Source organism: Panthera tigris, chromosome F2, assembly GCF_018350195.1.
Source record: "Panthera tigris isolate Pti1 chromosome F2, P.tigris_Pti1_mat1.1, whole genome shotgun sequence".
In the NCBI taxonomy this organism is placed as follows: Eukaryota; Metazoa; Chordata; class Mammalia; order Carnivora; family Felidae; genus Panthera; species Panthera tigris.
In genome coordinates, this window is record NC_056676.1 from 5,563,922 (window position 1) to 5,589,245 (window position 25,324).

Consider the following 25,324-nt stretch of genomic DNA (forward strand, 5'->3'; position numbering starts at 1 on the left):
TTACCGCAGTGGTTTGAGCCTCTGTAAATAATAGTAAAAGTCCGTTCAGTTGGCTAATAGAAGCCTGAACTTAGGGACGGCCCATAGTTAATGATGTCAAAATGTGAGGACATCACTAGAGCCCTCAGTAGAAGGAATCTGGAGGTTTTTATAAATGGATATTTCATATGATTCTAGTAGGGACAATTTGCTAGCCATCCTTATGAGAGCCCTGAAGACATTCCATTCAAGACAACATGAAATGCATTGCCAAAGGAACCATCAACATCCTTGAAGAGCTCTCTGGCTCTGTAGGCTGTGCTCAACATGAGAAACACTATAATGGGATTGATTTACCTGAAACCATGGGGTTCTAGAATGATAGAGCCCAGGTGATAGTACCTAAACCTCAGAGGAAAGCTGGAAAGCGCCGTCTGGTCTGTGAATGAATCTGCACGTTACACAGGCTTCAGCCGTAAGTGGCTGGGTGCCATCAACGGGAAGCAGCTTGGGACCACCTGTAGCGACAATCTTTGGCGACATCCTGGGCATCCGAAGGTGTATACCCATCGGCCGGCAGCTTAGAGCTTCCCATTCCATCCCCGTCTCACCCACTTTACTTTTTCTTGAGACAACACAGTTAGAACCATAACATTTTCGTTTCTTGACCCCAGGACCCACAACATTGGAAGATACCGCCCAAGTCCTTGGAACGAGAATCCCTAGCCTCTACGTACCACCACCCATGGCTGCCAGCACCTGATTCAGTAGGACAGTTGTGGCCGCAGGGAGCTATCTGGGATCTCACTTCACACATGCTTACGGGCACAACACAGACTCACAACATGGAACCCAAAATCTCCAGAGAAACCCTGGTTCTGTGGGCTTGGCAGCTGACAGGGGACGGAAAGAAAGGAAGCACCAGCTCTGTGTAGCTCTTTCAAGCAATGAATCTCACTAGTGCGTCTCCTGCACGCCCCAGTCTAATCTAATCTAATCTCCTATTCACAGACTGTCTCCTACATATCTGAACGAAAGCCTCCATAAATCTCCTCTGCTCTCTGTTCATTTTTCCAGACTCCAAGTTTATGTCTCTGCTGTATCCTAGACTCACATCTAAGATTTGCTGCATGCTTTTGCCTTTTCTGGTTATGACTTTGGCTTTCTTTCTCTCTTTCTCTTTCCTTTCCCCTTTCTCCCATTCTCCCTTTCTCTTTCTTTCTCCTGTTCTCCCTTTCCCCTTTCTCCCTTTCTCTCTTTTTTTCTTTCTTTTTCTTTCTTTCTTCTTTCTCTTCCTTCCTTCCTTTCTTCTTTCCTTCCTTCTTCCTCCCTCCCTCTTTCTTTCTCTCTTTTCTTTCTTTCCTTCCTTCCTTCCTCCCTCCCTCCCTCCTTTCTCTCTTCCTTCTTCCTTCCTTCCCTCCTTCCTTCCCTCCTTCCTTCCTTTCTTCTTTCTTTCTTTCTTTCTTTCTCCTTCCTCCCTCCCTCCCTCTCTCTTTCTCGCTCTCTTTCTTTTCTTTTCTTTTCATTCTCTCTTTCTCTCTTTCTTCTTTTCCTTTCTTCCTTCTTTCCTTCCTTCCCTCTCTCTTTCTCTCTCTTTCTTTTCTTTCTTTCTTTCTTTCTCCCTTACTTCCTCCTTACTTCCTCCCTCCCTCCCTCTCTCTCTCTCTTTCTCTCTCCCTCTTTCTTTTCTTTTCTTTCTTTCTATGTAACTCATTCTGTCTTTCCAAGCTGATTTATGAGCTACTGTCCCTGTCGGGTCTACCTTACAGATACCAGGATACGTGCTCTATCCATGGATGATAACACAGCCACTAGGCACATTTAGATCAAACTGGAAGGACTCAGACTATGTGAGCAATGGTATATAGTCCAAAGAATACAGAATTAGAATCAGAAAACACAGGAATAAATCTTAACTCTGCTGCTTTATGCCCGTATACACATGAGTAAGTTATTAAAAATTCTGAGCTTCAGTTCTCCTGTTTCTGAAATGAGGCTGAACACTGATGAGAACAACCTTATAATTGAATTTCATAAAAATTAAATAAAATGAGAAACTGCTCAGTCTTATGTTTGTTTACATAGCATACATGCAAAAAGAAACAGCTACTGTCTCTGTATTTCACTCCAATACACATGAAATAGTTTCCATTAGGACACAGCTCAGAAATTCTTTCGTTTATTGATATTTTCATATTTAAATCATTCCACAAATGCTTTGAAGCTGCTGAACTAAAATTTTAATTTTGGAAGCTGCTGTTTATTAACAGTGACACAACTCCAGATAATGATGGAAGAAGATTCTAAGTCCTTACAGCAAACCAAAGACACCCCATGAATCACTTAAGGATCTTTTGCACACTGATGATAAATCAGCATGTGATGGAATTAGTGAGATAAACAGAATCCAACTCTTTCCTTCTTGTCCCTATTACAGCTTCTCTTCTTGGCATTTAACTCAAACAAATAGATTAAAGAGATATTCAATCTTTCACCGAAGTGAGAAGCTCTGACATACTGTTGGAAATGTGTCACCACTTAGAGTCACAATAGCCAGTGAAGAGCAGTTTTATTTCCTAGAAAAAGCTCACTCTTTGATGTCAATACACGATCCAACCTGGGCCACTCAGCGCTTCCCTACAAGGAATTTTAACTTTTGGATGGAAAAACATAGAAATTGAACATCTTAGGAGCTGAGTCTTTTCCATGGCAGTGTTCTCAAGGGAAATGCCACAAATTCTTACTGTTAAGGTACCAGGATCCTGGATTCCTGTCCTTCCCAAGGTCAAAGTTTGAACCTATAAGTTACCCTCCTATCCTTCCACAAACTCTCTCTTTTTGCTTAATCTTAATCAGGTCGTCTCTGCTACTTAGAATCCCAGTAATTTTGAACACATATACAAATACATTTGCTAAAATAAACTAAACACTGATTTCTGTGAAATATTTTGCTGTAAAACTAAAAACTTGTTTTAGCTGTTTTGGCATTAAAATCCACTAGGGGGCAGAAAGGATTTCAGCTGAGTTGTCTCCAGTGTATGTAAAGCAAACCACACCAATCTATGCTGAATTTTAAATGCATAGCTACTTCTATTTTAATCAAACAGAATATTCATTATTACATATTTTAGTAGAGGCATAAAGTGATGATTGAAGAGACTTTGAGCCTTAGATAGACATGTTTCCAAGCTTTCTTTTTAAGTGAAATTTTGGAAATTTACATAGACAATTACATAGACAATTACGTAGACAAAAATATTTTTAAATAAAATAGAGCACATCTCTAATGTAGCTATGAAGGCCACACTACCACCAAATAAAATGGGTGGTTTTTTTTGTACAATACTAATTAAAGTAAGCCAAGATACAATTATGTAAAAAATGCAGAATGAATACAAATCAACTCTCAGAATGATTATGTTGAGCAAGGAAATTATACATAATTTGTCTTGATTTTTCTAATTTTCTGATTTTTGTGAAATGTATTTAAGTTATTTTAAATTATTTCAATAATAAAGAACTAAAACTGAGCTTCAAAACAGAATCCATGGAGAAGTTCCTAAATTTTAAGAGCACACAAAATAAAATACAGATTGTCCTATAATAAAAAACATTATTGGGGCGCTTGGGTGGCTCAGTCGGCTGAGCATCCAACTTCAGCTCAGGTCATGATCTCACAGTTCGTGAGTTCGGGCCCTCTGATCCTCTGTCCCCCTTGTCTGGGCCCCTTGTCTCACTCACACTCACTCTCTCAAAAATAAACATTAAGAAAATGTTTTACAAACATTATTAATGATGAATTTGTAATCAGAAAATATTCTTTAATGCCTTCAGATTATTTTCTAGGGTTTTATAGTCCTCTTGGTATCTGTTTCTTTAGTCTACAATTATCTTATTGAAGAAAAGTCAAAATATTTATAGCAGACTTCTCTGCCATTAGGGCTTCCATCCAGTTGATGGTAGGGACTAGAAAATGTGGGGAGAGACATGGAAGTCTCCCAGAGATGGTAAAATCTCTAAGATTGGAAAGATAAACCACAGCCAGGAAGAGTGGTAGGGCACTAAACACTACATTTATAAAGAAATACCAATAAATGTTCATCGTAGTTGAAGTAAGTTTCAAAGACACGCCTCTAATAAATTTTGGAGGAAGTTTACTTTTATCTTCTGGAGCGGAACATTTAATCATCAATCAAGATACACAATTTTAGGAGCTGCTCTTGACACACCTGGAGTTTGTCTTTGATCTTAGCTGAGACAATCCACTCACATACCACTTGCTGAGTCTGAATCAGAAGCGATGTCACCACTGAGCACGACAGGAATTCGAGCTTCTGCTGCTGTATGTTTCCTGTAAAGAATCTGTTTGGGTTTCCCTACTGATGTGTTTTGGTCTAGACAGCCATTTGGAAAAAATGACATTATTTGCTTTGGCCAAAGGAAGATGGCAAGTTTCGGAGGTGTTTTTTCACTGATCCTTTGCGCGCACATCGCTTTTAACACACCACCAGCCACAATCAAACCAAATCCACCATAAATAGGAGAAGGCTTTGAAGAAAAACTTACAAAGCTCACCACGAAAATTGTACTTAAAACAAATACAATGTACATGATCATAATTCTCACATGGAATCTAACCATGACTAATGATATGAAAAACCATCGTTGTATTTCAACTATAAGAACCTAATGACCAACATTCGAAAATCACACCCCCTTATCAAAATCATCAATCACTCATTCATTGATCTTCCTGCTCCATCCAATAGCTCAGCATGATGAAACTTTGGCTCCCTGCTAGGAGTATGTTTAATCCTACAAATTCTCACCGGCCTCTTTCTAGCCATACATTACACATCAGACACATTAACCGCTTTCTCATCAGTCACCCATATTTGCCGCGACGTAAATTGTGGCTGAGTTATCCGATATCTACACGCCAACGGAGCCTCCATATTCTTTATCTGCCTATACATGCATGTAGGACGAGGAATATACTACGGCTCCTACACTTTCTCAGAAACATGGAATATTGGAATCGTACTATTATTCACGGTCATGGCTACAGCCTTCATAGGATATGTCTTACCATGAGGCCAAATATCCTTTTGAGGAGCAACCGTAATTACCAACCTCCTATCGGCAATCCCATATATTGGAACCGACCCAGTAGAATGAATCTGAGGGGGCTTCTCAGTAGACAAAGCCACCCTGACACGATTCTTTGCCTTCCACTTCATCCTTCCATTTATCATCTCAGCCCTAGCAGCAGTCCACCTCCTATTCCTCCATGAGACAGGATCTAACAACCCCTCAGGAATAGTATCTGACTCAGACAAAATCCCGTTCCACCCATACTACACAATCAAAGACATCCTGGGCCTTCTAGTACTAATCCTAACACTCATACTACTCGTCCTATTCTCACCAGACCTATTAGGGGACCCCGATAACTACATCCCCGCCAACCCTCTAAACACCCCTCCCCATATCAAGCGCGAATGGTATTTCCTATTTGCATACGCAATCCTCCGATCTATCCCCAATAAACTAGGGGGAGTTTTAGCCCCAGTCCTATCCATCTTAATCTTAGCAATTATCCCCGCCCTCCATACTTCCAAACAACGAGGAATAATGTTTCGGCCGCTAAGCCAGTGCTCATTCTGATTCCTAGTGGCGGACCTTCTGACCCTGACATGAATTGGCGGCCAACCTGTAGACTATCCTTTCATTACCATTGGCCAACTAGCCTCCATCCTATACTTCTCTATCCTTTTAATCCTAATACCCATCTCAGGCATTATTGAAAACCGCCTCCTTAAATGAAGAGTCTTCGTAGTATATAAAATACCTTGGTCTTGTAAACCAAAAAAGGAGAATATGTGCCCTCCCTAAGACTTCAAGGAAGAAGCAATAGCCCCACCATCAGCACCCAAAGCTGAAATTCTTTCTTAAACTATTCCTTGTTAATACCAAAAAACAACCCCATGACTTCCATAATTCATATATTACATACACCCTCACTGTGCTTGCCCAGTATGTCCTCATTTTCCACAAAAAAAGCAAGTGAAAATCCTCAATTCCCATAACACAAACGCACAATGTAAAACCAACCTATTAGCTACCAATACCCGCCCCCAGACATACTATGTATATCGTGCATTAACTGCTTGTCCCCATGCATATTAAGCATGTACAATAGTTTATATATATTACATAAGACATACTATGTATATCGTGCATTAATTGCTTGTCCCCATGAATATTAAGCATGTACAGTAGTTTATATATATTACATAAGACATAATAGTGCTTAATCGTGCATATCCATGATCTATAACAGTCCTCTATGGACCTCAACTGTCCGAAAGAGCTTAATCACCTGGCCTCGAGAAACCAGCAACCCTTGCCTGAGCGTGTACCTCTTCTCGCTCCGGGCCCATTTCAACGTGGGGGTGTCTATAACGGAACTATATCTGGCATCTGGTTCTTACTTCAGGGCCATGACATTCTTAAATCCAATCCTTCAACTTTCTCAAATAGGACATCTCGATGGGTTAATGACTAATCAGCCCATGATCACACATAACTGTGGTGTCATGCATTTGGTATTTTTAATTTTTAGGGGGTCGAACTTGCTATGACTCAGCTATGACCCAAAGGTCCTGACTCAGTCAAATATAATGTAGCTGGACTTATTCTCTATGCGGGGGCTCCACACGTACAACAAACAAGGTGTTATTCAGTCAATGGTCACAGGACATATACTTAAATTCCTATTGCTCCACAGGACACGGCATGCGCGCACCCACGTATACACGTACACGTACACGTATACACGTATACACATGCAAACTTTTTTGATTTAGTAAATATTTAGCTTAAACAAACCCCCCTTACCCCCCCGTTAACCTTATTTATTACAATACGTGTCTATTTCTGTCTTGCCAAACCCCAAAAACAAGACTAAACCGTATCCAAGCGTAAGGCCTAAGAATTAACGTTTATAAACTTTACCAACCCCACCATTACCAATTATTGATACTAAATCATAACTTTGTTCGCAGTTATCTATAGATACGTCAACCCGATCTCTAACTCGTCCCTATCGAACAATATTTACACACCCAACAATCCTATATCTTGGTTGATGTAGCTTAAGTACATAAAGCAAGGCACTGAAAATGCCTAGATGAGTCGCCAGACTCCATAAACATAAAGGTTTGGTCCTAGCCTTTCCATTAGTTATTAATAAAATTACACATGCAAGCCTCCGCATCCCGGTGAAAATGCCCTCTAAATCACCCAGTGATCCAAAGGAGCTGGCATCAAGCTCACAACCATTGTAGCTCATAACACCTTGCTCAGCCACACCCCCACGGGATACAGCAGTGATAAAAATTAAGCTATGAATGAAAGTTCGACTAAGCTATATTAAATTAGGGTTGGTAAATTTCGTGCCAGCCACCGCGGTCATACGATTAACCCAAACTAATAGACCTACGGCGTAAAGCGTGTTACAGAAGAAACATATACTAAAGTTACACCTTAACTAGGCTGTAAAAAGCTGCAGTTAACATAAAAATATAGCACGAAAGTAACTTTAATATCTCCGACCACACGATAGCTAAGACCCAAACTGGGATTAGATACCCCACTATGCTTAGCCCTAAACCTAGATAGTTAACTCAAACAAAACTATCCGCCAGAGAACTACTAGCAACAGCTTAAAACTCAAAGGACTTGGCGGTGCTTTATATCCCTCTAGAGGAGCCTGTTCTATAATCGATAAACCCCGATAAACCTCACCATCTCTTGCCAATTCAGCCTACATACCGCCATCTTCAGCAAACCCTAAAAAGGAAGAAAAGTAAGCACAAGTGCCTTAACACAAAAAAGTTAGGTCAAGGTGTAGCCCATGAGATGGGAAGCAATGGGCTACATTTTCTACAACTAGAACATCCACCTAAAATCCTTATGAAATTAAGTATTAAAGGAGGATTTAGTAGTAAATTTGAGAGTAGAGAGCTCAATTGAATCGGGCCATGAAGCACGCACACACCGCCCGTCACCCTCCTCAAGTGATTAAGCCCTGAAGAAACCTATTCAAACCACTACACCCACAAGAGGAGACAAGTCGTAACAAGGTAAGCCTACTGGAAAGTGTGCTTGGATGACAAGATGTAGCTTAAACAAAGCATCTGGCCTACACCCAGAAGATTTCATATTAAACTGACCATCTTGAGCCAAAGCTAGCCCAATCGCCCATAAACGCAACTAACATTAGAAAGTAAAACAAAACATTTAGTTACCTCAAAAAGTATAGGAGATAGAAATTTAACTTGGCGCTATAGAGAAAGTACCGCAAGGGAAAGATGAAAGAAAAAACTAAAAGCACTATACAGCAAAGATTACCCCTTGTACCTTTTGCATAATGAATTAGCTAGAATAACCTAACAAAGAGAACTTCAGCTAGGCCTCCCGAAACCAGACGAGCTACCCACGAACAATCTATTACAGGATGACCTCGTCTATGTTGCAAAACAGTGAGAAGATTTGTGGGTAGAGGTGAAAAGCCTAACGAGCCTGGTGATAGCTGGTTGCCCAGAACAGAATCTTAGTTCGACTTTAAACTTACCTCAAAACTCTAAAATTCCAATGTAAGTTTAAAATGTAGTCTAAAAAGGTACAGCTTTTTAGAATTAGGATACAGCCTTAATTAGAGAGTAAGCATAAACACAAACCATAGTTGGCCTAAAAGCAGCCACCAATTAAGAAAGCGTTCAAGCTCAACAATCAAAACATCTCAATGTCAAAAAACGCAACCAACTCCTAATTTAAAACTGGGCTAATCTATTTAATAATAGAAGCAATAATGCTAATATGAGTAACAAGAAATATTTCTCCCGTGCATAAGCTTATATCAGAACGGATAACCACTGATAGTTAACAACAAGATAAATATAACCTAACTACAAGCAAAATATCAAACTAATTGTTAACCCAACACAGGCATGCAATCCAGGGAAAGATTAAAAGAAGTAAAAGGAACTCGGCAAACACGAGCCCCGCCTGTGTACCAAAAACATCACCTCTAGCATTTCCAGTATTAGAGGCACTGCCTGCCCAGTGACATTAGTTAAACGGCCGCGGTATCCTGACCGTGCAAAGGTAGCATAATCATTTGTTCCTTAAATAGGGACTTGTATGAATGGCCACACGAGGGCTTTACTGTCTCTTACTTCCAATCCGTGAAATTGACCTTCCCGTGAAGAGGCGGGAATATGACAATAAGACGAGAAGACCCTATGGAGCTTTAATTAACCGACCCAAAGAGACCTTGATAATCAACCGACAGGGATAACAAACCTCTACCATGGGTCGACAATTTAGGTTGGGGTGACCTCGGAGAATAAAACAACCTCCGAGTGATTTAAATCTAGACTAACCAGTCGAAAGTATTACATCACTTATTGATCCAAAAACTTGATCAACGGAACAAGTTACCCTAGGGATAACAGCGCAATCCTATTTCAGAGTCCATATCGACAATAGGGTTTACGACCTCGATGTTGGACCAGGACATCCCGATGGTGCAGCAGCTATCAAAGGTTCGTTTGTTCAACGATTACCGGAGTAATCCAGGTCGGTTTCTATCTATTAAATAATTTCTCCCAGTACGAAAGGACAAGAGAAATAAGGCCCACTTTACCAAAGCGCCTTTAACCAAATAGATGATATAATCTCAATCTAGACAGTTTACCTAAACACACCGCCCGAGAGCTCGGGTTTGTTAGGGTGGCAGAGCCCGGTAAGTGCATAAAACTTAAGCTTTTATTATCAGAGGTTCAACTCCTCTCCCTAACAGCATGTTCATAATCAATATCCTCTCATTAATTATCCCTACTCTTCTCGCCGTAGCCTTCCCAACCCTAGTTGAACGTAAAGTACTAGGCTACATGCAACTCCGCAAAGGACCAAACGTCGTAGGACCATACGGCCTACTCCAACCCATTGCAGACGCTATAAAACTCTTCACTAAAGAACCCCTCCGACCCCTCACATCTTCTAGATTCATATTCATTATAGCACCTATCCTAGCCCTTACACTAGCCCTAACCATATGAATCCCGCTGCCCATACCATATCCACTCATTAACATAAACCTAGGGGTGCTATTTATACTAGCCATATCCAGCCTAGCTGTTTACTCCATTCTATGATCTGGGTGGGCTTCAAACTCAAAATATGCCCTAATCGGAGCCCTACGAGCTGTAGCCCAAACAATCTCATATGAAGTCACACTAGCTATTATTCTCTTATCAGTACTACTAATAAACGGATCCTTCACATTAGCCACACTAATTACCACTCAAGAATATATCTGACTTATTATTCCCGCATGACCCCTAGCTATAATATGATTCATCTCCACACTAGCAGAAACCAACCGAGCCCCATTTGACCTCACAGAAGGAGAATCAGAGCTTGTTTCCGGATTTAACGTAGAATACGCAGCAGGTCCCTTCGCCCTAGTTTTTCTAGCAGAATACGCTAACATTATCATAATAAATATCCTCAACAACAATCCTATTTTTCGGAGCATTTCACAGTCCCTACATACCAGAACTATATACCATTAACTTCACTGTAAAAACCCTAATCCTAACAACCACCTTCCTATGAATCCGAGCATCTTACCCACGATTCCGATATGACCAATTAATACACCTCTTATGAAAAAGCTTTCTACCCCTTACCCTAGCCCTACGTATATGACACGTCTCCCTACCCATCATTACAGCAAGCATTCCACCTCAAACATAAGAAATATGTCTGACAAAAGAGTTACTTTGATAGAGTAAAACATAGAGGTTTAAACCCTCTTATTTCTAGAATTATAGGAATCGAACCTAATCCTAAGAATCCAAAAATCTTCGTGCTACCAATATTACACCACATTCTAAAGTAAGGTCAGCTAAATAAGCTATCGGGCCCATACCCCGAAAATGTTGGTTTATACCCTTCCCATACTAATCAAACCCCCTATTTTTATTATCATTATATCAACCGTTATTGCAGGAACTATAATCGTAATAACAGCCTCCCATTGACTTATAGTCTGAATCGGCTTCGAAATAAACCTATTAGCCATTATTCCCATCCTCATAAAAAAATATAATCCACGAGCCATAGAAGCAGCCACAAAATATTTCCTGACACAAGCAACTGCTTCAATACTCCTAATAATAGGAATCATCATCAACCTACTGCATTCAGGACAATGAACTGTATCAAAAGATCTCAACCCCATCGCATCTATCATAATAACAACCGCCTTAGCAATAAAACTAGGACTAGCCCCATTCCACTTCTGAGTGCCCGAAGTTACACAAGGAATCTCCATATCCTCAGGCCTAATCCTACTCACATGACAAAAAATTGCTCCACTATCAATCCTATACCAAATCTCACCCACCACCAATCCCAACCTACTCCTAACAATAGCCATCATATCAGTTATAGTCGGAGGCTGAGGAGGACTTAACCAAACCCGACTACGAAAAATTATAGCATATTCCTCAATTGCCCACATAGGCTGAATAGCAGCCATCATAATATATAGCCCCACAATAATCATTTTAAACCTGACCATCTACATCATCATAACACTAACCACCTTCATATTATTCATACACAACTCCACCACCACAACATCATCCCTATCACAAACATGAAATAAAACACCCCTCATCACCTCATTTATCCTAGTACTAATAATGTCTCTAGGCGGCCTTCCTCCACTCTCCGGCTTCATCCCAAAATGAATAATCATTCAGAAACTAACGAAAAACGAAATAATTATAATACCCACACTACTAGCTATAACCGCACTACTTAACCTGTACTTCTACATACGACTAACGTATACCACTGCACTGACTATATTCCCCTCAAACAACTGTATAAAAATAAAATGACGATTCGAGTGCACAGAAAAAACAATCCTTTTACCCCCCTTAATTGTAATATCCACCATGCTACTACCACTCGCACCAATACTATCCATCCTAGATTAGAAGTTTAGGTTAAATTAGACCAAGAGCCTTCAAAGCTCTAAGTAAGCCCTAACAGACTTAACTTCTGCATACCAATTAATCCTAAGGACTGCAAGAATCTATCTTACATCAATTGATTGCAAATCAAACACTTTAATTAAGCTAAGCCCTTACTAGATTGGTGGGCCCCAACCCCACGAAATTTTAGTTAACAGCTAAATACCCTAGTCAACTGGCTGCAATCTACTTCTCCCGCCGTCTAGAAAGAAAAGGCGGGAGAAGCCCCGGCAGCGTCAAGCTGCTTCTTTGAATTTGCAATTCAATATGACATTCACTGCAGGACTTGGTACAAAGGGGACTGAACCTCTGTCTTTAGATTTACAGCCTAATGCTTACTCAGCCATTTTACCTATGTTCATAAACCGCTGACTATTTTCAACCAATCACAAAGATATTGGAACCCTTTACCTTCTATTTGGCGCCTGGGCCGGTATGGTAGGGACTGCTCTCAGTCTCTTAATCCGAGCCGAACTGGGTCAACCTGGCACGCTACTAGGGGACGACCAAATTTATAATGTAGTCGTCACCGCCCATGCCTTTGTAATAATCTTCTTTATAGTAATGCCTATTATGATTGGAGGATTCGGAAACTGATTGGTTCCATTAATAATTGGAGCCCCCGATATAGCATTCCCTCGAATGAATAATATGAGCTTCTGACTCCTTCCCCCGTCTTTCCTACTTTTGCTCGCATCATCTATGGTAGAGGCTGGAGCAGGGACTGGATGGACAGTATACCCACCTCTAGCCGGCAACCTAGCTCATGCAGGAGCATCCGTAGATCTAACTATTTTTTCACTACACCTAGCAGGTGTCTCCTCAATCTTAGGTGCTATTAATTTTATTACTACTATTATTAATATAAAACCCCCTGCTATATCCCAATATCAAACACCCCTATTTGTCTGATCGGTTTTAATCACTGCTGTATTGCTACTTCTATCACTACCAGTTTTAGCAGCAGGCATCACTATACTACTGACAGATCGAAATCTGAACACCACATTTTTTGACCCCCGCCGGAGGAGGGGATCCTATCTTACTTATATCAACACCTATTCTGATTTTTCGGTCACCCAGAAGTCTACATTTTAATTTTACCCGGGTTTGGAATAATTTCACATATTGTTACCTACTACTCAGGTAAAAAAGAACCTTTTGGCTACATGGGAATAGTTTGAGCTATAATATCAATTGGCTTTCTGGGCTTTATCGTATGAGCCCATCACATGTTTACTGTGGGGATAGATGTGGACACACGAGCATACTTTACATCAGCTACTATAATTATTGCTATTCCCACTGGGGTAAAAGTATTTAGCTGACTGGCCACTCTTCATGGAGGTAATATCAAATGGTCCCCTGCTATGCTATGAGCTCTGGGATTCATTTTCCTATTCACCGTAGGAGGCTTAACAGGAATTGTACTAGCAAATTCCTCATTAGATATTGTTCTTCACGACACATACTACGTAGTAGCCCACTTCCACTATGTCTTGTCAATAGGAGCAGTATTTGCTATCATAGGAGGCTTCGTCCATTGATTCCCCCTATTCTCAGGGTATACTCTCGATAATACTTGGGCAAAAATTCATTTTACGATTATGTTCGTAGGTGTCAATATAACGTTTTTCCCTCAGCATTTTCTAGGCCTGTCCGGAATGCCTCGACGTGATTCTGACTACCCAGACGCATATACAACTTGAAACACAATCTCCTCAATAGGCTCTTTTATTTCACTAACAGCAGTAACATCAATAGTTTTTATAGTGTGAGAAGCTTTTGCATCAAAGCGAGAAGTGGCCATAGTGGAACTAACCACAACTAATCTTGAATGGCTGCATGGATGTCCCCCTCCATATCACACATTTGAAGAGCCAACCTATGTGCTGTGAAAATAAGAAAGGAAGGAATCGAACCTCCTTAGACTGGTCTCAAGCCGATACCATAACCATTATGTCTTTCTCAATCAAGAAGTATTAGTAAAACAATTACATAACTTTGTCAAGGTTAAATTATAGGCTTAAGCCCTATGTACTTCCATGGCATACCCCTTCCAACTAGGTTTTCAAGATGCTACATCCCCCATCATAGAAGAGCTCCTACACTTCCATGATCACACACTAATAATTGTATTCCTAATTAGCTCCCTAGTCCTTTATATCATCTCACTAATACTAACAACCAAACTCACGCACACAAGCACAATGGATGCCCAAGAAGTAGAAACCATCTGAACCATTTTACCAGCTATCATCTTAATTCTCATTGCCCTACCCTCCTTACGAATTCTCTATATAATAGACGCGATTAATAGCCCCCCTCTTACTGTAAAGACCATGGGACATCAATGGTATTGAAGCTATGAATACACTGACTATGAAGACCTAAGCTTTGACTCCTATATAATTCCCACTCAAGAGCTAAAGCCCGGAGAACTCCGACTATTAGAAGTTGATAACCGAGTAGTACTACCAATAGAAGTGACCATTCGCGTGTTAATCTCATCAGAAGACGTACTACACTCATGAGCCGTCCCATCCCTGGGCCTAAAAACTGATGCTATTCCAGGCCGACTAAACCAAACAACCCTAATGGGTACACGACCTGGACTGTATTATGGTCGGTGCTCAGAGATCTGCGGCTCAAACCACAGTTTTATGCCCATTGTTCTTGAACTAGTCCCATTATCATATTTTGAAAAATGATCTGCGTCTATACTGTAAATTCATTAAGAAGCTAAACTAGCGTTAACCTTTTAAGTTAAAAACTGGGAGTTTAAACCTCCCCTTAATGACATGCCACAGTTAGATACATCAACCTGATTCATCACTATTATTTCAATAATTATAACACTATTTATTATATTTCAACTAAAAATCTCAAAACACCTGTATCCATCAAGCCCGGAACCCAAATCTACAGCTGCACTAAAACAGCCTAACCCTTGAGAAAAAAAAATGAACGAAAATCTATTCACCTCTTTCACTACCCCAACAATAATAGGATTGCCTGTTGTCGTATTAATTATTATGTTCCCCAGCATTCTAGTCCCCTCACCTAACCGACTAATTAATAACCGTTTAGTCTCACTTCGACAGTGATTAGTACAACTAACATCAAAACAAATACTAGCCATTCACAATCACAAAGGACAAACTTGGGCCCTAATACTCATATCTCTCATTTTATTTATTGGATCAACAAACCTGTTAGGTCTACTGCCTCACTCATTTACTCCAACTACCCAATTATCAATAAACTTAGGAATAGCTATTCCCCTATGAGCCGGTACCGTAATCACCGGGTTTCGCCACAAAACTAAAGCGTCCCTGGCCCACTTTCTACCACAAGGAACAGCAATCCCCCTGATCCCTATGCTTGTAATTATTGAAACCATTAGCCTTTTTATCCAGCCCGTGGCTCTGGCCGTACGACTTACAGCTAACATTACTGCAGGCCACCTATTCATACACTTACTTGGAGGAGCTGCTCTGGCCCTAACAAACATCAGTACCTCTATTGCTTTAATCACCTTTATTATCCTCATCCTACTGACAATCCTTGAATTTGCTGTGGCTCTAATCCAAGCCTACGTCTTTACCCTACTTGTAAGCCTGTATCTACATGACGATACTTAATGACCCATCAAACCCACGCATACCATATGGTTAACCCCAGTCCATGGCCACTTACGGGAGCCCTTTCAGCCCTACTGATAACTTCAGGTCTGGCCATATGATTTCACTACAACTCAATACTATTATTGACCCTAGGTATAACCACTAACCTACTGACTATATATCAATGGTGACGAGACATTATTCGGGAAAGCACATTCCAAGGTCACCACACACCCATCGTTCAAGAAGGTCTCCGTTATGGAATAATTCTCTTTATCACCTCAGAAGTATTCTTCTTCGCAGGCTTTTTCTGGGCCTTCTACCACTCAAGTCTAGCCCCAACTCCTGAATTGGGAGGATGCTGACCACCAACAGGTATTATTCCCCTAACCCCCCTAGAAGTCCCACTACTCAATACCTCCGTACTTCTAGCTTCCGGAGTGTCAATCACCTGAGCTCACCATAGTTTAATAGAAGGGAATCGAAAACACATACTCCAAGCACTATTTATTACAATCTCCCTAGGAGTCTACTTCACCCTCCTCCAAGCCTCCGAATACTATGAAACATCATTCACAATCTCAGACGGAGTCTACGGATCCACCTTCTTCATGGCTACGGGATTCCACGGACTACACGTAATTATCGGCTCTACCTTCCTAATTGTATGCTTCTTGCGCCAACTAAAATATCACTTCACATCGAGCCACCACTTTGGATTTGAAGCCGCTGCTTGATATTGACATTTCGTAGACGTGGTTTGACTATCCCTATACGTTTCTATTTATTGATGAGGATCCTATTCCTTTAGTATTAACAAGTACAGTTGACTTCCAATCAACCCGTTTCGGTATAATCCGAAAGGGAATAATAAACGTAATACTCGCCCTGCTCACCAATACACTTCTATCCACACTACTTGCACTCATCGCATTCTGACTACCCCAACTAAATATCTATGCAGAAAAAGCAAGTCCTTATGAATGTGGATTTGACCCCATAGGATCCGCCCGCCTGCCTTTCTCTATCAAATTTTTCTTAGTAGCTATTACATTCTTGCTATTTGACCTAGAAATTGCACTACTACTCCCTCTTCCTTGGGCCTCACAAACAAACAAATTATCAACCATACTTACCATAGCTCTTCTACTAATCTCTCTATTAGCCGCAAGCCTAGCCTACGAATGAACCCAAAAAGGACTAGAGTGAACTGAATATGATAATTAGTTTAAACTGAAACAAATGATTTCGACTCATTAGATTGTAGCTTACCCTATAATTATCAGATGTCCATAGTCTATATTAATATCTTCCCGGCTTTCATCATGTCACTTATAGGACCATTGATGTACCGATCCCACCTAATATCTTCCCTCCTATGTCTAGAAGGCATAATACTATCCCTATTTATCATGATAACCGTGGCAATTCTAAATAATCACTTCACACTAGCTAGCATGACTCCTATCATCCTGCTAGTATTTGCAGCCTGCGAGGCGGCACTGGGCTTATCCCTACTAGTAATGGTATCAAACACATATGGCACCGACTATGTACAAAACTTAAACCTCCTACAATGCTAAAAATTATTGTCCCTACTGCCATACTCATACCGATAACATGACTATCAAAACCCAACATAATCTGAATTAACTCAACTACCTATAGCCTTCTGATCAGCCTCATTAGCCTCTCCTATTTAAATCAACTAGGCGACAACAGCCCAAATCTCTCATTACTATTTTTCTCAGACTCACTCTCTGCACCTCTACTAGTATTAACAACATGACTCCTACCACTGATGCTCATGGCTAGTCAATCACACCTGTCAAAAGAGACCTTAGCCCGAAAAAAACTATACATCACAATACTTATTATCTTACAACTTCTCTTAATTATAACATTCACCGCCACAGAACTAATTATATTCTACATTCTAGTTGAAGCCACATTAATCCCCACCCTCATTATTATCACTCGATGGGGTAATCAAACGGAGCGACTAAACGCTGGCCTATACTTTCTATTCTACACCTTGGTAGGCTCACTACCCCTCCTAGTCGCACTACTATACATCCAAAACACAACAGGGACTTTAAATTTCCTAATCATTCAATACTGAGCCAAACCAATCTCAGCCACCTGATCTAATATCTTTCTCTGACTAGCATGCATAATAGCATTTATAGTAAAAATACCTCTATATGGACTCCACCTGTGATTACCAAAAGCACATGTCGAAGCCCCCATTGCCGGCTCAATAGTACTTGCTGCCGTACTGTTAAAACTAGGGGGATATGGAATGATACGTATTACAATTCTACTCAACCCCACAACAAACCAAATAGCATATCCTTTCATGATGCTGTCCCTATGAGGAATAGTTATAACAAGTTCTATCTGTTTACGTCAGACAGACCTGAAATCCTTAATCGCATATTCATCCGTAAGCCATATAGCCCTAGTAATTGTAGCTGTGCTAATCCAAACACCCTGAAGTTATATAGGAGCTACAGCCCTTATAATCGCCCGCGGACTAACCTCCTCAATATTATTTTGCCTTGCAAACTCAAACTACGAACGAGTCCATAGCCGAACAATAATTCTAGCACGAGGCCTACAAACCATCCTCCCTCTGATAGCTGCCTGATGGCTACTAGCCAGTCTCGCGAACCTAGCCCTGCCTCCTACCATTAACCTAATCGGAGAGCTATTTGTAGTAATAGCTTCCTTCTCATGATCCAACATAACTATCGTCCTCATGGGTACAAATATTATCATCACAGCCCTATATACCCTCTATATGCTCACTACAACCCAACGAGGTAAATATACACACCATATTAAAAACATCAATCCATCATTCACACGAGAAAACGCCCTAATAGCCCTTCACCTGCTCCCACTCCTTCTCTTACCACTCAACCCCAAAATCGTACTAGGTCCTATTTATTGTAAATATAGTTTAATAAAAACATTAGCTTGTGGATCTAATAATAGAAGTGCAAATCTTCCTATTTACCGAAAAAGTATGCAAGAACTGCTAATTCATGCCCCCACGTATAAAAGCGTGGCTTTTTCAACTTTTATAGGATAGAAGTAATCCATTGGTCTTAGGAGCCAAAAAATTGGTGCAACTCCAAATAAAAGTAATAAATCTATTGACCTCTTTTATACTCACTGCAATATTTATTCTACTCCTACCTATCATTATATCCAACACTCAACTATACAAAAACAACCTATACCCTCACTATGTAAAAACCACGATCTCTTATGCCTTCGCCATCAGCATAGTTCCGGTTATAATATTCATTTCCTCCGGACAAGAAACAATTATCTCAAACTGACACTATCAATTCAAACCCTCAAATTGTCACTAAGCTTTAAACTAGATTATTTCTCGATCACCTTCATCCCTGTAGCACTTTTCGTTACATGATCGATCATAGAATTCTCAATATGGTACATACACACAGACCCCTATATTAACCGATTCTTTAAGTATCTCCTCATATTTCTAATCACCATAATGATCCTAGTAACCGCCAATAACCTATTCCAGCTGTTTGTTGGCTGAGAAGGAGTAGGCATCATATCCTTCCTACTCATCGGATGATGATATGGTCGAGCAGACGCAAACACTGCCGCCCTACAGGCGATTCTCTACAACCGCATCGGAGACGTAGGCTTTATCATGGCCATAGCATGATTCCTCACCAACCCAAATGCATGAGACTTTCAACAAATCTTTATCACCCAGCATGAAAACCTAAATATCCCATTACTAGGGCTCCTTCTAGCAGCCACAGGCAAGTCTGCCCAATTTGGCCTACACCCATGACTACCATCAGCCATAGAAGGTCCAACCCCCGTCTCTGCCCTACTCCACTCAAGTACAATAGCTGTAGCCGGAGTCTTTTTATTAATCCGCTTCCACCCACTCATAGAACAAAACAAAACCATACAAACCTTCACTCTATGCCTAGGGGCCATCACAACCTTATTCACAGCCATCTGTGCCCTCACACAAAATGACATCAAAAAAAATCGTTGCCTTCTCAACTTCAAGCCAATTGGGCCTAATAATCGTTACTATCGGAATTAACCAACCCTACCTTGCATTCCTGCATATCTCTGTACGCACGCATTTTTCAAAGCCATATTATTCATGTGCTCTGGGTCAATTTTTCATAGTTTAAATGATGAACAAGACGTTCGAAAAATAGGCGGACTATACAAACCAATACGCTTCACCACCACTTCCCTCATCATCGGAAGTCTCGCATTAACAGGTATGCCTTTCCTAACAGGCTTTTACTCCAAAGACCTAATCATCGAGACAGCCAATACGTCGTATACCAACGCCTGAGCCCTATCGGTCACTCTCATCGCTACATCCCTCACAGCCGCCTACAGCACTCGAATCATATTCTTCGCACTCCTAGGACAACCCCGATTCAACTCCCTAAGCCCAATCAATGAAAATAACCCCCACCTCATCAACTCCATTAAACGTCTCTTAATTGGAAGCATTTTTGCAGGATACTTGATTTCCCATAATATCCCCCCAACAATCATCCCACAAATAACTATAGCCCACTATCTAAAACTGACTGCTCTCGCCGTGACCATTACAGGCTTCATCCTAGCATTAGAACTTAACCTCGCGGCTAAAAACTTAAAATTTAAATACCCCTCAAACCTCTTTAAGTCTTCTAACCTCCTGGGGTACTTTCCAATCGTAATACACCGCCTCCCATCAACAATAAGCTTAACTATAAGCCAAAAATCCGCATCGATACTATTAGATATAATCTGGCTAGAAAATGTATTACCAAAATCCATCTCCCACTTCCAAATAAAAATATCAGCTGTCGTATCTAATCAGAAAGGATTAGTCAAGCTCTACTTCTTATCCTTCATAATCACCTTAGCCCTTAGCCTACTCCTACTTAGTTTCCACGAGTAACCTCTATAATCACCAATACACCAATAAGCAAGGACCAACCAGTAACAACCACCAACCAGGTTCCATAGCTATACAGTGCTGCAATCCCCATGGCCTCCTCACTAAAAAACCCCGAATCACCCGTATCATAAATTACTCAATCACCTGCACCATTAAACTTAAACACAACCTCAACCTCATCTTCTTTTAAAATATAGCAAGCAGTTAATAGCTCCGCTAACACCCCTGTAATAAACGTACCCAGTACGGCCTTATTAGATGTCCACGCCTCAGGGTAGGGCTCAGTAGCCATAGCCGTAGTATACCCAAACACCACAAGCATGCCTCCCAAATAAGTTAGAAAGACCATTAAACCTAAAAATGATCCCCCAAAATTCAATACAATACCGCAACCAACACCACCAGCCACAATCAAACCAAATCCACCATAAATAGGAGAAGGCTTTGAAGAAAAACTTACAAAGCTCACCACGAAAATTGTACTTAAAACAAATACAATGTACATGATCATAATTCTCACATGGAATCTAACCATGACTAATGATATGAAAAACCATCGTTGTATTTCAACTATAAGAACCTAATGACCAACATTCGAAAATCACACCCCCTTATCAAAATCATCAATCACTCATTCATTGATCTTCCTGCTCCATCCAATAGCTCAGCATGATGAAACTTTGGCTCCCTGCTAGGAGTATGTTTAATCCTACAAATTCTCACCGGCTTCTTTCTAGCCATACATTACACATCAGACACATTAACCGCTTTCTCATCAGTCACCCATATTTGCCGCGACGTAAATTGTGGCTGAGTTATCCGATATCTACACGCCAACGGAGCCTCCATATTCTTTATCTGCCTATACATGCATGTAGGACGAGGAATATACTACGGCTCCTACACTTTCTCAGAAACATGGAATATTGGAATCGTACTATTATTCACGGTCATGGCTACAGCCTTCATAGGATATGTCTTACCATGAGGCCAAATATCCTTTTGAGGAGCAACCGTAATTACCAACCTCCTATCGGCAATCCCATATATTGGAACCGACCCAGTAGAATGAATCTGAGGGGGCTTCTCAGTAGACAAAGCCACCCTGACACGATTCTTTGCCTTCCACTTCATCCTTCCATTTATCATCTCAGCCCTAGCAGCAGTCCACCTCCTATTCCTCCATGAGACAGGATCTAACAACCCCTCAGGAATAGTATCTGACTCAGACAAAATCCCGTTCCACCCATACTACACAATCAAAGACATCCTGGGCCTTCTAGTACTAATCCTAACACTCATACTACTCGTCCTATTCTCACCAGACCTATTAGGGGACCCCGATAACTACATCCCCGCCAACCCTCTAAACACCCCTCCCCATATCAAGCGCGAATGGTATTTCCTATTTGCATACGCAATCCTCCGATCTATCCCCAATAAACTAGGGGGAGTTTTAGCCCCAGTCCTATCCATCTTAATCTTAGCAATTATCCCCGCCCTCCATACTTCCAAACAACGAGGAATAATGTTTCGGCCGCTAAGCCAGTGCTCATTCTGATTCCTAGTGGCGGACCTTCTGACCCTGACATGAATTGGCGGCCAACCTGTAGACTATCCTTTCATTACCATTGGCCAACTAGCCTCCATCCTATACTTCTCTATCCTTTTAATCCTAATACCCATCTCAGGCATTATTGAAAACCGCCTCCTTAAATGAAGAGTCTTCGTAGTATATAAAATACCTTGGTCTTGTAAACCAAAAAAGGAGAATATGTGCCCTCCCTAAGACTTCAAGGAAGAAGCAATAGCCCCACCATCAGCACCCAAAGCTGAAATTCTTTCTTAAACTATTCCTTGTTAATACCAAAAAACAACCCCATGACTTCCATAATTCATATATTACATACACCCTCACTGTGCTTGCCCAGTATGTCCTCATTTTCCACAAAAAAAGCAAGTGAAAATCCTCAATTCCCATAACACAAACGCACAATGTAAAACCAACCTATTAGCTACCAATACCCGCCCCCAGACATACTATGTATATCGTGCATTAACTGCTTGTCCCCATGCATATTAAGCATGTACAATAGTTTATATATATTACATAAGACATACTATGTATATCGTGCATTAATTGCTTGTCCCCATGAATATTAAGCATGTACAGTAGTTTATATATATTACATAAGACATAATAGTGCTTAATCGTGCATATCCATGATCTATAACAGTCCTCTATGGACCTCAACTGTCCGAAAGAGCTTAATCACCTGGCCTCGAGAAACCAGCAACCCTTGCCTGAGCGTGTACCTCTTCTCGCTCCGGGCCCATTTCAACGTGGGGGTGTCTATAACGGAACTATATCTGGCATCTGGTTCTTACTTCAGGGCCATGACATTCTTAAATCCAATCCTTCAACTTTCTCAAATAGGACATCTCGATGGGTTAATGACTAATCAGCCCATGATCACACATAACTGTGGTGTCATGCATTTGGTATTTTTAATTTTTAGGGGGTCGAACTTGCTATGACTCAGCTATGACCCAAAGGTCCTGACTCAGTCAAATATAATGTAGCTGGACTTATTCTCTATGCGGGGGCTCCACACGTACAACAAACAAGGTGTTATTCAGTCAATGGTCACAGGACATATACTTAAATTCCTATTGCTCCACAGGACACGGCATGCGCGCACCCACGTATACACGTACACGTACACGTATACACGTATACACATGCAAACTTTTTTGATTTAGTAAATATTTAGCTTAAACAAACCCCCCTTACCCCCCCGTTAACCTTATTTATTACAATACGTGTCTATTTCTGTCTTGCCAAACCCCAAAAACAAGACTAAACCGTATCCAAGCGTAAGGCCTAAGAATTAACGTTTATAAACTTTACCAACCCCACCATTACCAATTATTGATACTAAATCATAACTTTGTTCGCAGTTATCTATAGATACGTCAACCCGATCTCTAACTCGTCCCTATCGAACAATATTTACACACCCAACAATCCTATATCTTGGTTGATGTAGCTTAAGTACATAAAGCAAGGCACTGAAAATGCCTAGATGAGTCGCCAGACTCCATAAACATAAAGGTTTGGTCCTAGCCTTTCCATTAGTTATTAATAAAATTACACATGCAAGCCTCCGCATCCCGGTGAAAATGCCCTCTAAATCACCCAGTGATCCAAAGGAGCTGGCATCAAGCTCACAACCATTGTAGCTCATAACACCTTGCTCAGCCACACCCCCACGGGATACAGCAGTGATAAAAATTAAGCTATGAATGAAAGTTCGACTAAGCTATATTAAATTAGGGTTGGTAAATTTCGTGCCAGCCACCGCGGTCATACGATTAACCCAAACTAATAGACCTACGGCGTAAAGCGTGTTACAGAAGAAACATATACTAAAGTTACACCTTAACTAGGCTGTAAAAAGCTGCAGTTAACATAAAAATATAGCACGAAAGTAACTTTAATATCTCCGACCACACGATAGCTAAGACCCAAACTGGGATTAGATACCCCACTATGCTTAGCCCTAAACCTAGATAGTTAACTCAAACAAAACTATCCGCCAGAGAACTACTAGCAACAGCTTAAAACTCAAAGGACTTGGCGGTGCTTTATATCCCTCTAGAGGAGCCTGTTCTATAATCGATAAACCCCGATAAACCTCACCATCTCTTGCCAATTCAGCCTACATACCGCCATCTTCAGCAAACCCTAAAAAGGAAGAAAAGTAAGCACAAGTGCCTTAACACAAAAAAGTTAGGTCAAGGTGTAGCCCATGAGATGGGAAGCAATGGGCTACATTTTCTACAACTAGAACATCCACCTAAAATCCTTATGAAATTAAGTATTAAAGGAGGATTTAGTAGTAAATTTGAGAGTAGAGAGCTCAATTGAATCGGGCCATGAAGCACGCACACACCGCCCGTCACCCTCCTCAAGTGATTAAGCCCTGAAGAAACCTATTCAAACCACTACACCCACAAGAGGAGACAAGTCGTAACAAGGTAAGCCTACTGGAAAGTGTGCTTGGATGACAAGATGTAGCTTAAACAAAGCATCTGGCCTACACCCAGAAGATTTCATATTAAACTGACCATCTTGAGCCAAAGCTAGCCCAATCGCCCATAAACGCAACTAACATTAGAAAGTAAAACAAAACATTTAGTTACCTCAAAAAGTATAGGAGATAGAAATTTAACTTGGCGCTATAGAGAAAGTACCGCAAGGGAAAGATGAAAGAAAAAACTAAAAGCACTATACAGCAAAGATTACCCCTTGTACCTTTTGCATAATGAATTAGCTAGAATAACCTAACAAAGAGAACTTCAGCTAGGCCTCCCGAAACCAGACGAGCTACCCACGAACAATCTATTACAGGATGACCTCGTCTATGTTGCAAAACAGTGAGAAGATTTGTGGGTAGAGGTGAAAAGCCTAACGAGCCTGGTGATAGCTGGTTGCCCAGAACAGAATCTTAGTTCGACTTTAAACTTACCTCAAAACTCTAAAATTCCAATGTAAGTTTAAAATGTAGTCTAAAAAGGTACAGCTTTTTAGAATTAGGATACAGCCTTAATTAGAGAGTAAGCATAAA

General features: G+C 40.7%; 2 pseudogenes; both read left to right on the plus strand.

Moving 5' to 3' along the window:
* The first annotated feature begins 10,580 nt into the window (after nucleotides 1-10,580).
* LOC122234974 lies at nucleotides 10,581-14,068 on the plus strand (annotated as a pseudogene).
* LOC122234976 lies at nucleotides 13,222-14,068 on the plus strand (annotated as a pseudogene).
* Nucleotides 14,069-25,324: the final 11,256 nt, after the last annotated feature.